We start from the raw sequence: 14,281 nt of genomic DNA on the forward strand, positions 1-14,281 counted from the left end.
AAACATTATCCAATATATACTTTTTAAGATGGTCTGGTGTGATTCATAAGAAATATAAGTGATTACATAGAGACACTTTTATTAGCTTATAATGATTTCAATCAGTTGATTTGATAAAAGGTGCTACAGCCATCATCTTCATATCTGTTCTGAGACCAGAGGTTTATAACTGAATGCATGCTTATGTAAGTGTTTATGTGTCTTGCAAAATATCAAATTTTTTGGTGAACATCTGATGTGAAGGACAACAATAAAGAAATAAGTAAGAGTATGTATGCATATGTGTTTGTATATACTTTTGAATTACAGATAAGTTAGTGTTTGGTGGGAGGACCAAGAACTAAAATTTATTCTCATAAGCCATATGATATTATCATAAACTTCCACTAATAATTACATCAACATTTTGTTAGAAATGCAAATTTCTTTTTTTATATTCTTTTCATGACAAAGTCGTCTTTAATATTCTTTCTGCTGTGAAATAGAAAGAGGATAGAAATATAAAATCTTCCAATTAAAACCATTCAACTCAAAAGCGTGTGAACCAAAAGTAAGATTTACAAACCTGATTATAAACTAAGAACTTTGATGTCAAACATCAGTGATGTTTCACTGAATACAGTACTGATTAATATTCAGATTATATACACTAACACAATCATACTCTTATACAGGCACACATAAACATGAACACATATAGATACACATAATTATACATATATGTATGTCTACAGATGTGTGTATTAACACACACACATACATATGCATATATGTGTGTGTTTCATTCCAAGATTATCTGCAACATTTGCTTATGTAGTTGAAAAGTAGTTGAGCAACAAGCAACTATGGAAATCCTTTGGAAGAAAAATTTGACACGATTAACAGGCTGGCATATTTCTTGTTCTTTGGGTTTAAATTTATGGCTGAGTTCCAAACAGGATTATCATTTTGTTAAGTAAACTTTGACTAGGATTTGCAACATTGTTTATATGAAAACAAAAGCATCCATATAAAGAAAATCATACGTTATATCTGATTTTCGTTATATGCGTGTGTATATACATGTGTGTGTTTGTGTGTGTGTGTGTGTGTATGTTTGTGTGTGTGTTTGTGTGTGTTTGTGCGTGTATGTTTGTTTGTGTGTATGTGTATTGATATGTGAGTATATATATATATATTATATATATATATATATATATATACATATACATTTATTTATATCAATATACATAATATTCACATATATTATATATATAATATACACACATACATATATATATATATATATATAAAATATATATATTGATATATGCATATATATATATATATATATATATATTGATATATGCATATATATATATATAATATATATATATATATATATATATATATATATATATATATACGTATATATATATTGACATATATATATATGAATAGCTTCATGCCTAAAACTGGTAGGCTATAGTTCGGGTGCTTGTTAGGGTAGTCTATCTTTACTTTAATACTTTGCTGAATGGAGTTAGCTATTTACTGGATGTCCTCCATAGTGTTAGCTTCTAGGTCACCATTGAGATTCCTATCCTATGAATAAGTTAGCCACATTGCCAGTGATACTGACACTGATGGCTGCACCTTCCTCTTGGATGCATATCTTGTTATTAAACTTAAATATGCGGCCCTTGAATGTGATTTTGGTACTCGTACCCACTGCAAGTGTGACCAGATCCTTCACTCCCATTGCGGACAATGCCAAGTTCAAATTCTTATAGCAAACTTAGTGAGAGTGATGAGGAATTTCATTAAATTTACACAGTAAATTTCATTGTCTCGACCACGGTCGAACAGTGATGATGATAGATCACAGAGGCTACAAATATAGCAATAGACAGACTGAGCCTCAACAGAAAATACAAATGGAACAATTACAACCACCACCATACCCCCACGACTTGATGGATAAAGACAGATACAAACAATGTAATACACACACAATAGACAAATATGCACATACCGATGATAGATATAAGAAATAGAGAAATAGAGACAGATAAAAAAAAAGAAAACTGTATTAAGGGCACAGATACAAACAATGTAGGAAGTAAAACCATATACACATACAAACACACGTACAGTAACTTCACAGACGACTGCAACAATATTAACAATGCGACCAAAAATGACAACAGCAACAACATTAAAAACAATGGCAACAACAACAACTACCATGATGGCAGCAGTATGGGTGAACACGCAAAGACAGAGAGATACAGGAACAGTACCAAAAATCGGGTTCAACGGCAGCAGCAGTGGCAAAGGGGAGGGGGCTTAGGGAAGGGTCATAGTGCTACTAAGAACTATCACACACACACATACACTCATGTATGCACATGCATATGAGGATACACATCATAGAAGAACAGAATGGAATAAACAGAGCAAGGGCACACTCGAAGATGGAAAGTGTCACTGAAGAAGCTGCAGACGTGATGGACATAGGTTAGAATAAGAACAGTAATAAACACGTGAAGAACGAATATATAATGCGTGAGTTTATTTGGCAAAATATATGACCATCTCAAACAACAACAATATATGTGTGTGTGTGTGTGTGTGTGTGTGTGTGTGCATGTGCTTGTGTGTGTGAATATATATGTCTAGTTGAAATTTATAGAAAAACAAGACAGGTGTATGAACAACAAGCAAATGTATTAGTTTGATGCTCAGGAAAAATGAAAAAGTCTTTTACATTTCGAGCCTATGCTCTTCAACAGAAAGGAATAAGAGGAAATAAACAGAGAGAGAATGAAAAACACATGTGGATTTCAGTGGGCCGGATGAGGGGTGGTGCTGAACACTCATACATATGAACATACATACATGCATGCATAAATACATGCTTACATACACACTTGCTTATTCACATGCATGCACACATAACAGACATACATTCATACCCAACATGAATGCTTGCATGTATAACTGGCACTCCATTGGTTACGATGATGAAGGTTCCATTTGATCGATCAACAGAACGGCCTGCTTGTGAAATTAACATGCAAGTGGCTGAGCATTCCACAGACATGTGTACATTTAACACAGTTCTCAGGGGGCTTCTGCTAACACAATGTGACAAGGTTGACCCTTTGAAATACAGGTACTACTCATATTTGCCAGCTGAGTGGACAAGAGCAACATGAAATAAAGTGTCTTGCTCAAGGACACAATGCATTGTTGGGAATCAAACTCACGACCTTACAACTGTGAGCCTAATACCCTAACCAATAAGCCATGCACCTTCACTATATGTACACATAAATACACACATGCATACATATGTACAAGAAATTGACATTTAATAGAAAATTCAGATTATTTTACTCATATTTATTTCTTTTCTTAGATACTGAAAAAAAAAAATCCCTTTTGAAAATAAAATTTGAATAAGTTATATAATAAGAATATAGTTATGATATAAACTTTCATTGCATTCGTTTAGACAAAATATCGAATATATCTGGTTTCGTGTGACATAATAATTTCCTGTTTTACATTTTATTCATTCTATTTCATATGCTTAGCATGAATTATGAATTCGTATTCTCCCCTCTTCACATATAATCCTATTGCACTCAAAGAACAGATCACATTTTCAGACTACAAGACTGGCTTCTCTCTCTCCTATATGTTTACATACAAAAGAAACCAGTTGCTTCTTTTATGTATTGGCTTAGATTCTCATTATGTTTCTTCAACAAATTCTTACTCATTCTTGTAGGTACATACTAGTGTTTGTGTGTGAGTGAGTATTTGTATCTCTGCTTCGTCTCTTCTTCTTGTCACTATCATGATAATTATCAAACATTTGTGGTGTCTGGAGATTGTTGTTAGACAATGAGGCATTATAAATCCAAACGGAGACATTCAGGCAATGAGGCTCATCAGATGTTACATCTAAATTAAGCATATGTTCTAAATTATCCTTAGTTCACCCGCTATTTTGGTTACCCATTTGATAAATCATAGCAAACCTTTTGTACCCTATATTTTTTTCATCTATCCTATTTTACCTGTTTCAGTGAAAAATTATTTGCCTCCACACTACAAAACCATTTTAGAAACAGTAATATTCAAATATTTGATATGGATGAACAATTTTATATTAATGTGTGTCCATATACCCATATGTATGTATGTATATATATATATATATATGTACATTAGGTCAGACTGATGGATATATGTATGGTGTGTGTATGTGTGCATGTGTGTCTATGTATGTGTAAGGCTGCGAGCTGGCAGAAACGTTAGCATGCCGGGCAATATGCGTAGCTGTGGTTTGTCTGTCATTACGTTCCAAGGTCGACTTTGCCTTTCATCCTTTCGGGGTCGATAAATTAAGTACCACTTACGCACTGGGGTCGATGTAATCGTCTTAATCCCTTTGTCTGTCCTTGTTTGTCCCCTCTGTGTGTAGCTCCTTGTGGGTAGTAAAGAAATATATGTATGTGTATGTATGTATATATGTATCTATCTATCTGTTTATACACACACACATGCACATACAATTATACAAAAAAAGGTATATATGAGGTATGTGTGTGCTGAGAGAAATGACCTGAAGTGGTCAGTGACATGTATTTCAATAGCATAGAGAAGTACCAGTATGTGAAATACCATACAACAAAAATTCTATATGTGAATACATGTGTGTGATGGTTTATGTCTATATGTATATGTGTGTATCATTTGCTGGAGGAGACAAATGATTTATGAAAAATCTGTACTCTCTTGAATGGAGTTGCAAATATTCATTTTATTTTCATGGAAATACAGCATACCATTAATCAATTATTAGAAACACGTAACCAGCAACAACAATGCTATAGTTTCATAATTCAGGTTTTAAATTAATAGGTATATTAATAAATGACATAACATAACATATTTATGTTCTTGGAGAATCGTATACACTAATTGCAAATTCAGTAACCAAAATCTTGATGCGTACATGAATGAGCATGTGAAAGTATGTACACATACTTGCCTACATACAAGCATACTTTTATATGCATATACAGTATCGCAGTATCACTCAGATCCTTAGATACTGTTGGACACCACTGGTCACAATGTGCTTCCAATTCTGTCTTGATTGCATCATTCTTTTCCAGCTTGACCCAGATTGGTTAACTAAATTACCTTCCTACAGTCATAGAAGCCTTCCAAGTAGCCTTTTCCAATCTTTTGGATACCTTTGTATGAGTCCACCTATTGTCTGTGAATTTTGCAATTTTTGTATTCTGTGACTATGTTCACTCTGCTCTGTTTTTAAATTATCTCATTTCAAATATGTTCTCAAATGATATTCCTTGCATAGATCTGAGATGATGATGGTGATGATGATGATGATGATGATGATGATGATGATGATGATGATGGTGATGATGATGATGATGATGGTGATGATGATGATGGTGGTGATGATGATGGTGATGATGATGATGGTGATGATGATGATGATGGTGGTGGTGATGATGATGGTGGTGGTGGTGGTGGTGATGATGATGATGATGATGATAATGGTTTCAACTTTTGGTCCCTTGCATTGTAGCCTGTCATGTTCTATCTTCTTTGTAGCAGCTCATGCCTACTTGTGTATAAGAGCACAGGTAAGATGGTGTTATTGAAGAGTCTGGCATGTATGATTTGTCTATCTTTGTTTTGGGCATATCCTTTATTGAGCTGAAGGCCTTCTATCCTACCCTTATGCTCCTTGAAACGTCAGCATCCATATCTTTAAGTAAAACTAATCCTTTACCTCCTTGATTTCGTTGCTTCCTACCCCAGCTTAGCCTTCTGCTTCATCTTCTGACCGTGTACATTTTGTTTTTATGTGGTTCATTTAAAGACCTACTGCTAAGTTCTGCATGTCTTGCTCTGTTAGCATAATCTGCAGTTTGTGTGTAGATTCAGTGATGAGTACAGTGTCATCTGTGGATTGAAAGTGTGTTACTTGCTCACCATTGATGTTCATGTCACCTGTCCAGTCATAATGTTTGATGACCATTTCTGGATATACAGTAAGAAGCTTTGAAGTGATGGTATATCTTTACTTGATGTAAGGCGGCGAGCTGGCAGAATCGTTGGCACGTCGGACGAAATGCTTAGCGGTATTTCGGCTGCCGTTACGTTGTGAGTTCAAATTCTGCCGAGGTCAACTTTGCCTTTCATCCTTTCGGGGTCGATAAATTAAGTACCAGTGACGCACTGGGGTCGATATAATCGACTTAATACCTATGTCTGTCCGTGTTTATCCCCTCTATGTTTAGCCCCTTGTGGGTAATAAAGAAATAGGTATATCTTTACTTGACACCCTTCTCAGTTGCTATCTTACTGGCAGTGACAACAGAGCTGTATATATTGTGCATCCAGTGTTCATATCGCTGAGCATTTTGATGTATTGTAACTCAACATCTTGCATTTCCAAAGATTTCAACACTGTGCTCATCTCAAAGCTACTAAAGGTGTATTTGTAATCCATAAAAGCAATACACAGAGGAAGCTTGTTCTTTGAGCTATGTTAGATTGAATATGTGGGCTCTCATACAGTAGTTCATATGGAAACCTGCTTGCTTTCTCTGCTGTTGGCCAATGAGGTGTTTTGATAATCTGATGACTATGACCTTTGTAATCAATTTATAGGGGTAAGACAAGAAGTATATGGGGAAATAGTTTTTAAATCTTCTTTATCACCTTTCTTATGAAGCAGGATGGTATTTGACTCTTTCTACAGTATTCTATCCTCCTTCAGATAGCAATTGAAGTGTAATATGAGGATTTTACACATTTTGATATCTTTGTTGTGATACCATCTTTCCCAGGGGCTTTGTCTGTTTACATTAGTTTGGGGGCATTTTCAATGTCACTGGGCAGAGTAGGTGGTACGTCTTCCACTATTTGTGGCTATAGGCAATCAAGCTTCACTGATGATTTTAAAAGGTTAGTGAAGAAGATTTTGCATACCTCTTCCATCTCTCCTTTGTCTCACACCATGAACCCATCCTTGTAGTTAAATACCATCACTTCTGATCTATAGAGTTCCAGCCTTCTACAGTTTTTTTAAACTTTTCCTTTCCTCTGCAGCCTTCATCAGATTATTCAGTCTATAATTCTCAAAATCATTTCTGAGATGTTTTCCGATTGCTGTGTAGAGAATGGAATACCCAAGGTGATCTTTTGTGTTCCTTGTCAGTTTCCCATTTCTCTAGCAGTTTCTGTCTCCTCTGATATTCTTCCATCTGCTAGCTTGCAGTATTTGCTTTCCATATCCAGTTTTCAATTTTCTGGACTAGATAATTGTAATCCTCATCTAGCTCCTCAAATTGACTCCACATTTCCTTCTTGATAGCTTCCTGCAACTATTTCACTTCAAGATTTTGGCATGTTGATTCTTGATTGAGACACGCAGAGGCTTTATTCTCTCTGATTTCATTGAACATGATCTTTGTGCTTAGCAAGCAATGATCAATGCCTATGTTGAATGGCACTACTATGGAGACAGTAGAATGGCACTGTCTACTGAACAAGATGTAGTCAATTTCATTTTTGTATCGAGCATTTGAGGATATCCAAGTCCATCTCCTTTAGATTCTTTCCTGTACAGGCTGTTCCTAATGAATGCCAAGAAATCCTTGAAATAGCATAACTCTATAAGTTTAATGTAATGCTGTGGTACAAGGGTCAGCTGAAAAGTTTGTAGGTTGACCAAGATAGGCTCATGGAGTGTGACGAATGTAGTTTATTTTTCTACATAGATCCCCTTGCAGTCTACATACTTCCTTCATCCAAGTTGCAGTACTTGGATCCCGTTGGTGAAAAAGTTTTCATCCTGCTCATCAAAAAAGTAATAAACAGCAGATTTGATGTCATCATCACTGTGGTACTGGTTCTCAGCCAAATGATTTTTCATGTTGGGGAACAGATAATAGTCAGAAGGAGCCAAATCCAAAGATTAGGGAGAGTGATAAAGCCACAGCCACATACAGCAGCCATTAAAAGCAAGAATTTGTATACTGGAGCATTGTTCTGATGAAATAAAACCTGTTTTGTCAGTTTTCTTGGCTGTTTGGTCCTGATAGCCTTTCATAACTGCCTCAGCAAGTCGGCATAGTAATCTCTGTTGATGATGGTGGCCCTTTTGAAAGCAATCAATAAACATCATGTTTTTTGCATCCCCCCAAAATTGAAACTATTAGCTTCCATGCAGAGGAAACATTGTTGGCCTTCTTTGGAGCAGGTCAAGAAGAGTGTTTCCACTGCATGGATTGTCACTTTTTCACTAGCTCAAAGTGATGAAAGAAATACTCATTCTGGCTTAGAGAACACTCAAAGAAAGCATCTAGATCTTCTGGTGATGCAATCATTTGGGTGAGCTTTTGATCAGATGTCAGATGATGTATCAGTCACTGAGCAGAAACCTTCGTCAGGCCAAGTTCATTGTGCAGAATATTCTTAGCTCACTCATTGGAGATGCTGTTTGATTTATAGTTAACTGCCAGTCATCCATCACAATGTGATGAACATGATTAATGTTTTCCTTTGTGGAGGCAGTTGCAGGACATCCAGAAGTCTTCTTTGAATTATTAAGATGTCAGTTTACCTTGAAAGAAACAATGCATTTATTGATAAGAAAGGATAAAATTAATGCATACAAGATTTCGCAGCTCTAACATATTTCCTTCATTGTCAGCCTGTGAACATTTCAGCCCACCATTGTATAAACTGTGTAAGTGATGTTTGGTAAAATTTGCTTTTAGGAGACTTAACAGGGCTGTAGTCTTTCTTGTCATTAATATCATTCATGTAGACTGAGATACTCACACATCAAAATTTAGCTATTCCTTTAGCATAAAGATAAATTTGTTATGATTCCAGTTACATCTAAACTCTCCTGAAACTTTACGTTTACACCATTTATCTTATTTTACTGCATTATTTACTGTCATCGATGTTAGTAACTAAATCTAGAGTTTCAGCAGTGTACTACAACTACAGTAACTGCAGAATATAACACACACACACACATCATCATCATCATCATCATCATCGTTTAGCGTCCGTTTTCCATGCTAGCATGGGTTGGACGGTTCTACTGGGGTCTGTGAAGCCAAAAGGCTTCATCAGGCCCAGTCAAATCTGGCAGTGTTTCTACGGCTGGATGCCCTTCCTAACGCTATACACATGTATATATGTATGTATAGATGAATATATGTTTATGCTTGTATGCATATGTGTGTGGGTGCATGTGCGTGTGTGTGTGTGCACGTGTGTGTGTGTGTGTGTAATATATGTAGCAAAAGTAACAGTGGGACTCAAAGGCCAGGAGTTTTGTGCTTTAGTACTAATCAAACTAATGCATGAAACTCTCAGCCCTTCAGTCACTTTGTTACTTCTGCCAAATCATCATCATTGCTTAACGTCTGCTTCATGCTGGGCATGGGTTGGACTGTTTTCATAATAATAATGATAATTATAACAACAACAATAATAATAATAACACACACACACACACAAACATGCTCATGTCTTTTGTTCTATATTTCTTGCTTGTATTGCCAAATCTATATATCTATACACACTCGTGCACACACACATCCATGCATGCACAGAAGTGTCATATACACATACAGAAGTGTCAATCCTTTAAAGTAGATGGAACTTGTGGAAGAGGGAGACCTTGGAAAACATGGAATGAAGTAATGAAGGCCGATCACGAAACACTAAGCCTTACAAAGGAGATGACAAAGAACTGAGATAACTAGTGCCTTGCTGTACTCAAGAAGACCTGTTTACCACAGCAGAATTAATATCGGTGCTGGTGCTACATGAAAAGTATTTGTGCTGGTGCCATGTTAAAAACACTTGTGCCACATAAAAAGCAACCATTCTCTCTGTAGAGCAGCTGGCATTAGGAAGGGCAATAAGCCATAGAAACTATGACAGAACAGATAATGAAGCCTGGTGTGGCTCCTGGCCTTAACAACTCTGGTCAAACCGTCCAACCCATGCCAGCATGGAAGACATACATTAAATGATGATTATGATGGGTAAAGACCCCCTTCGGTCATGAATCACCATGGGATTGCACCTAGAAAGTTACCCTCCTAGACACAAGTCCGGGCAAGGTTGTTTTATGGAAGGCCAGCAGTCGCCCATGCCTACCAGTCTCCCCCTCTCCACGCCACCAGTGTTATCCAAGGGAAAGACAAAGGTCGATACAGCTTGGCACCAGTGACATCGCAACTCATTTCTACAGCTGAGTGAACTGGAGCAACGTGAAATAAAGTGTCTTGCTCGAGAACACGACACGCAGCCCGGTCCGGGATTCGAGCTCACAACCTCACGATCGTAAGCTCGACGCTGTAACCACTGAGCCATGCGCCTTCGATTATGATGATGATATATACATACACATATAGATAGATGCAGGTGTGGCTGTGTAGTAAAGAAGCTTACTTCCAAATTATGTGGTCACGTATTTAGTTCTACTGAGCAGTACCTTGGACAAGTGTCTTCTGCTATAACCGCAGGCTGACCAATACCTTGTGTGCAGATTTGGAAGCCTATCGTACATACACACACATACCTGAAGTATTGATGGCCGATCTGAAGACATTGAGTCTTACAAAGGAGATGACTAAGGACTGAGATATCTGGTTCACCGCCATCACAGCAGAGTTGATACCAGTGCTGGTGCAATGTTGCAAGCACCCAGTACACTCTGAGAGTGGTTGGCACTACGAGAGGCATCCAGCCAGGGAAACTATGTCAGCACAGACAATGGAACGTGGTGCGGGCTCTGGCTTTACCAGCTCTAGTCAAACCATCCAACCCATGCCAGCATGGAGAATGGGTGTTAACCGATGATGATGATGATGATGATGATGATGATGTTGATGTTGATGAAATATATATATTATATATGGGAGCGGTTACATTCATTAACCCTACTGAGAAGGTCCTCTGTGCTTTCACAAGCACCAGATAACATCTCAATGAGTGATCTTAACACTTCCGAGAGGAAGTATGATAGCCTATAATGGCTTGCAATATTGGCACCACAAACCGGTCATTTTGTGGGTCCAGAAAAAGGTTCTGTGATGGGTTTATCTCATTTCAAATATGTTTATCTCATTTCAAATATGTTCTTAAATGATATTCCTTGCATGGATCTGAGCATTATTTATATGACAGCTGGCAATATTGGTACCACAAACCGGTCATTTGGGGGTGGGGGACAGAAAAAGGGTCTGTGATGGGTTTATGGTCTTTCCGTAACCCATAGAATGTAGGAATGCCATTGTTTAATCTTATGAAGTTCTGCGCTCTGCGCTGCTTAGGTTGGAGTACATTACACCACATTCCTATGTGTGCATTGAGGATCTTCTCTATTCTTTCATATTCCTGCTGTGTAACTTCTCTCATGTTTTCGATGTGCTGTTGCATTGTCTGGATGTAATTTTGCAGGCTGTCTACTGACATCCTGCCGGATTTGTCTGTAGGGAGGTATACTATTTCGTTGTTCCTAACTCTATGTTTTAGCCTTTGTATTCCCATCGCAGCTGCTGTACTGAGTTGATGGGTCTCCAACTCATTCTGTTTTGGGCTAGTCCTTTTATATTATTGTTTTCATGAGTCTGCTTCTAGCTGAAGAGATCTTGGCTTCTGTTCTATTGTGTGTGTAAAGCGGGATGCACACTCTTTTGCTGAATGGTAAGTCTCATGGTTAGATTCATGTCATCTCACAGGATTTGTTGATTGAGTTATAAAAGAGATTTTCTGAGGTGTTGTTGTTGTTGTTACCATTGTATGTGTGGTTGTTGCTATCGTTGTTGTTGCTGGTGCTGGCAGTGTTGTCATTGCTGGTGTTGTAGTTGTTATTGTTGTTGCTGTTGTTTTTGTTGTCCTCACCATCGTTGTTATTACTGTTGGTGGTACTGTGAGTATTTTGTGTATTATTGTTGTGGTGGTTTCTTATATTTGTGTCGTTACTGTAGTGGTAGCGTCCTAATCTCCATCTAATCTCAAACAGACAATTGATCTTACTGACCTTGTTATATACAGCATATTTTGGTGGTAATTCTAGGGCTCATGTTTTGTTTTTATCCAGTTGTATCACACCATACATTCCGGGTGTGTGATTGTTCTCATTTGTGATGGTGTTGTATTTCTCAGATTGTTCGCTGTCGGACATCACAATTCCATCAATGTTGTTTAGGTATTTTCTTTATGTTTCTCACATGTTATTGTGGTTGTCGTTGTTGTCTCATCCATTTCAATCTGTTGCTGAAGTGTTTATTACAGGCCTGGTTTATACTGTTGTACTCATGTTGGGTGATTTCTGCGCGTCTTGATTCCTCATATGGTGTGATTATGCTTAACTGTCAATGAGAGAAACTTCATATGGATAAACGTGGGCGCTTGCAAAGAAAACAAGAGAAAACCAAAACTGCTATCTTATGTATATAAAAATGACACAAGTCAGTATTTAAAACACACACACACACACACACATACAGATGCATGCACTTATGTATAAACACACGCAGATACAGACATACAGAGATACACATATACAAACATACACACACTCACATACTCATCCCAGACAGATCTTGGACAAATCTCAATGCTGGAACATAAGTTCAAAAGAAATGGATGTAGAGAGATGTGTCTCTGAAGAGATTGCAGCAATGTGATGAAATGATTATTTGACAAAAAAAAAAAAGAAATAACATGAACAATACCAATAAAGGACCAACCAGTGCATGGGTTTATTATTACAAGCATAATGCACCTCCCAAGGTTTAATAGTAGATGTATATGTTTGTGTGTCTGTGTCTGTCCCCCACCATCACTTGAAAACCGATGTTGGTGTATTTACATCCCCGTAACTTAACGGTTCGGCAAAAGAGACCAATAGAATAAGTACTAGGCTTAAAAAAAGTAAGACCTGAAGTCGATTTGTTTGACTAAGGTGGTGCTCCAGCATGGCCACAGGCAAAGGACTGAAGCTAGTAAAAGAATGTATATATATATGAATATCAGGCATGTGCAGTCAATAATTACTTAGGGCAGGCAGTTGGTGACCTTTATGTAGTAAAACACAAAAAATAAGTGAAACGCAGGTGCATGACTGAGTTAAAGGCAGATCTTGTTCTGCCTTCATAGCACTTAAAGAAAGCGGTGTTGTAGAAATGTACGTAGCATGTGTACTACAGCAGTACTATGCGTAGCTTAGATTGAAATTGAAAAGCAGGGGTAAATGATGCCTACCTAACCTACAAAAAAGAAAATGAAACATTTTGCATTTTATGCATAGTAATCAGACTAACCTACACAATTTTATTAAAGTAGGTGCATATTTTGCCATATGAGGAAAATGTTGCTGTTGATCTATTTTATTCAATGTAGGCACTGCCTACGTTGCTTACCTAGGCCACATATCCTTGACACACACACACAAATATATATATATATATATATATATATAATATATATATATATATATATATATCTATATATATATATCTATATATATATCTCTCTCTCTATATATATATATATATCTATATATATATATCTCTCTCTCTATATATATATATATATCTATATATATATATATATATATACATTATACACATACGTACACATATATGTTTGTGTGGCTGTGTTATAAAAAGTTTTCTTCCAACCATATGATCCTGGGTTCAGTTCCATGGCATGGAACCTTGAGCAAGTATCTTCTACAATAGCCCCATGCTAATTATGCCTGTGAGTGGCTTTCTTGCATGGAAATTGGAAGAAGCCCTTTTTATATACAGATGTGTGTGTGTGTATGTTTGTATGTCTGTGTGTGCACACATATATATATAGATATAGACAGATAGAAGATAGATAGATAGATAGATAGATAGATAGATAGATAGATAGATAGATAGATAGATAGATAGATAGATAGATAAATTGATAGATAAATATGCATCATTGTGTTTGTCTTCAACCACTGCCTGATAACTGGTGTTGGTTTGTTTACACTCCCAAAACAGCATTTTAGTTAAGCAACTAAGAAACAATAGGCCTCGCTTATAAAATAAACACTGAGATCAATTTGTTTGACTAAAAATACCCAGCATAGCTGCAGTCCAGTGTCTGAAACAATTAAAAGACAAAAGATGAAAGATAGTCGGTTATTCTCATTATTATCTTTCTTCCCTGA

General features: G+C 36.8%; 1 long non-coding RNA gene across 1 annotated transcript; it reads left to right on the forward strand.

The window, feature by feature from the left end:
* The first annotated feature begins 4,246 nt into the window (after nucleotides 1–4,246).
* LOC118764416 lies at nucleotides 4,247–13,412 on the forward strand. Its single transcript, XR_005000229.1, has 4 exons — nucleotides 4,247–4,260; nucleotides 10,020–10,025; nucleotides 12,978–12,990; nucleotides 13,299–13,412. It is a non-coding gene; the product is annotated as an uncharacterized LOC118764416 (long non-coding RNA).
* Nucleotides 13,413–14,281: the final 869 nt, after the last annotated feature.

The sequence above is a fragment of the Octopus sinensis genome, linkage group LG8 (assembly GCF_006345805.1).
Source record: "Octopus sinensis linkage group LG8, ASM634580v1, whole genome shotgun sequence".
In the NCBI taxonomy this organism is placed as follows: Eukaryota; Metazoa; Mollusca; class Cephalopoda; order Octopoda; family Octopodidae; genus Octopus; species Octopus sinensis.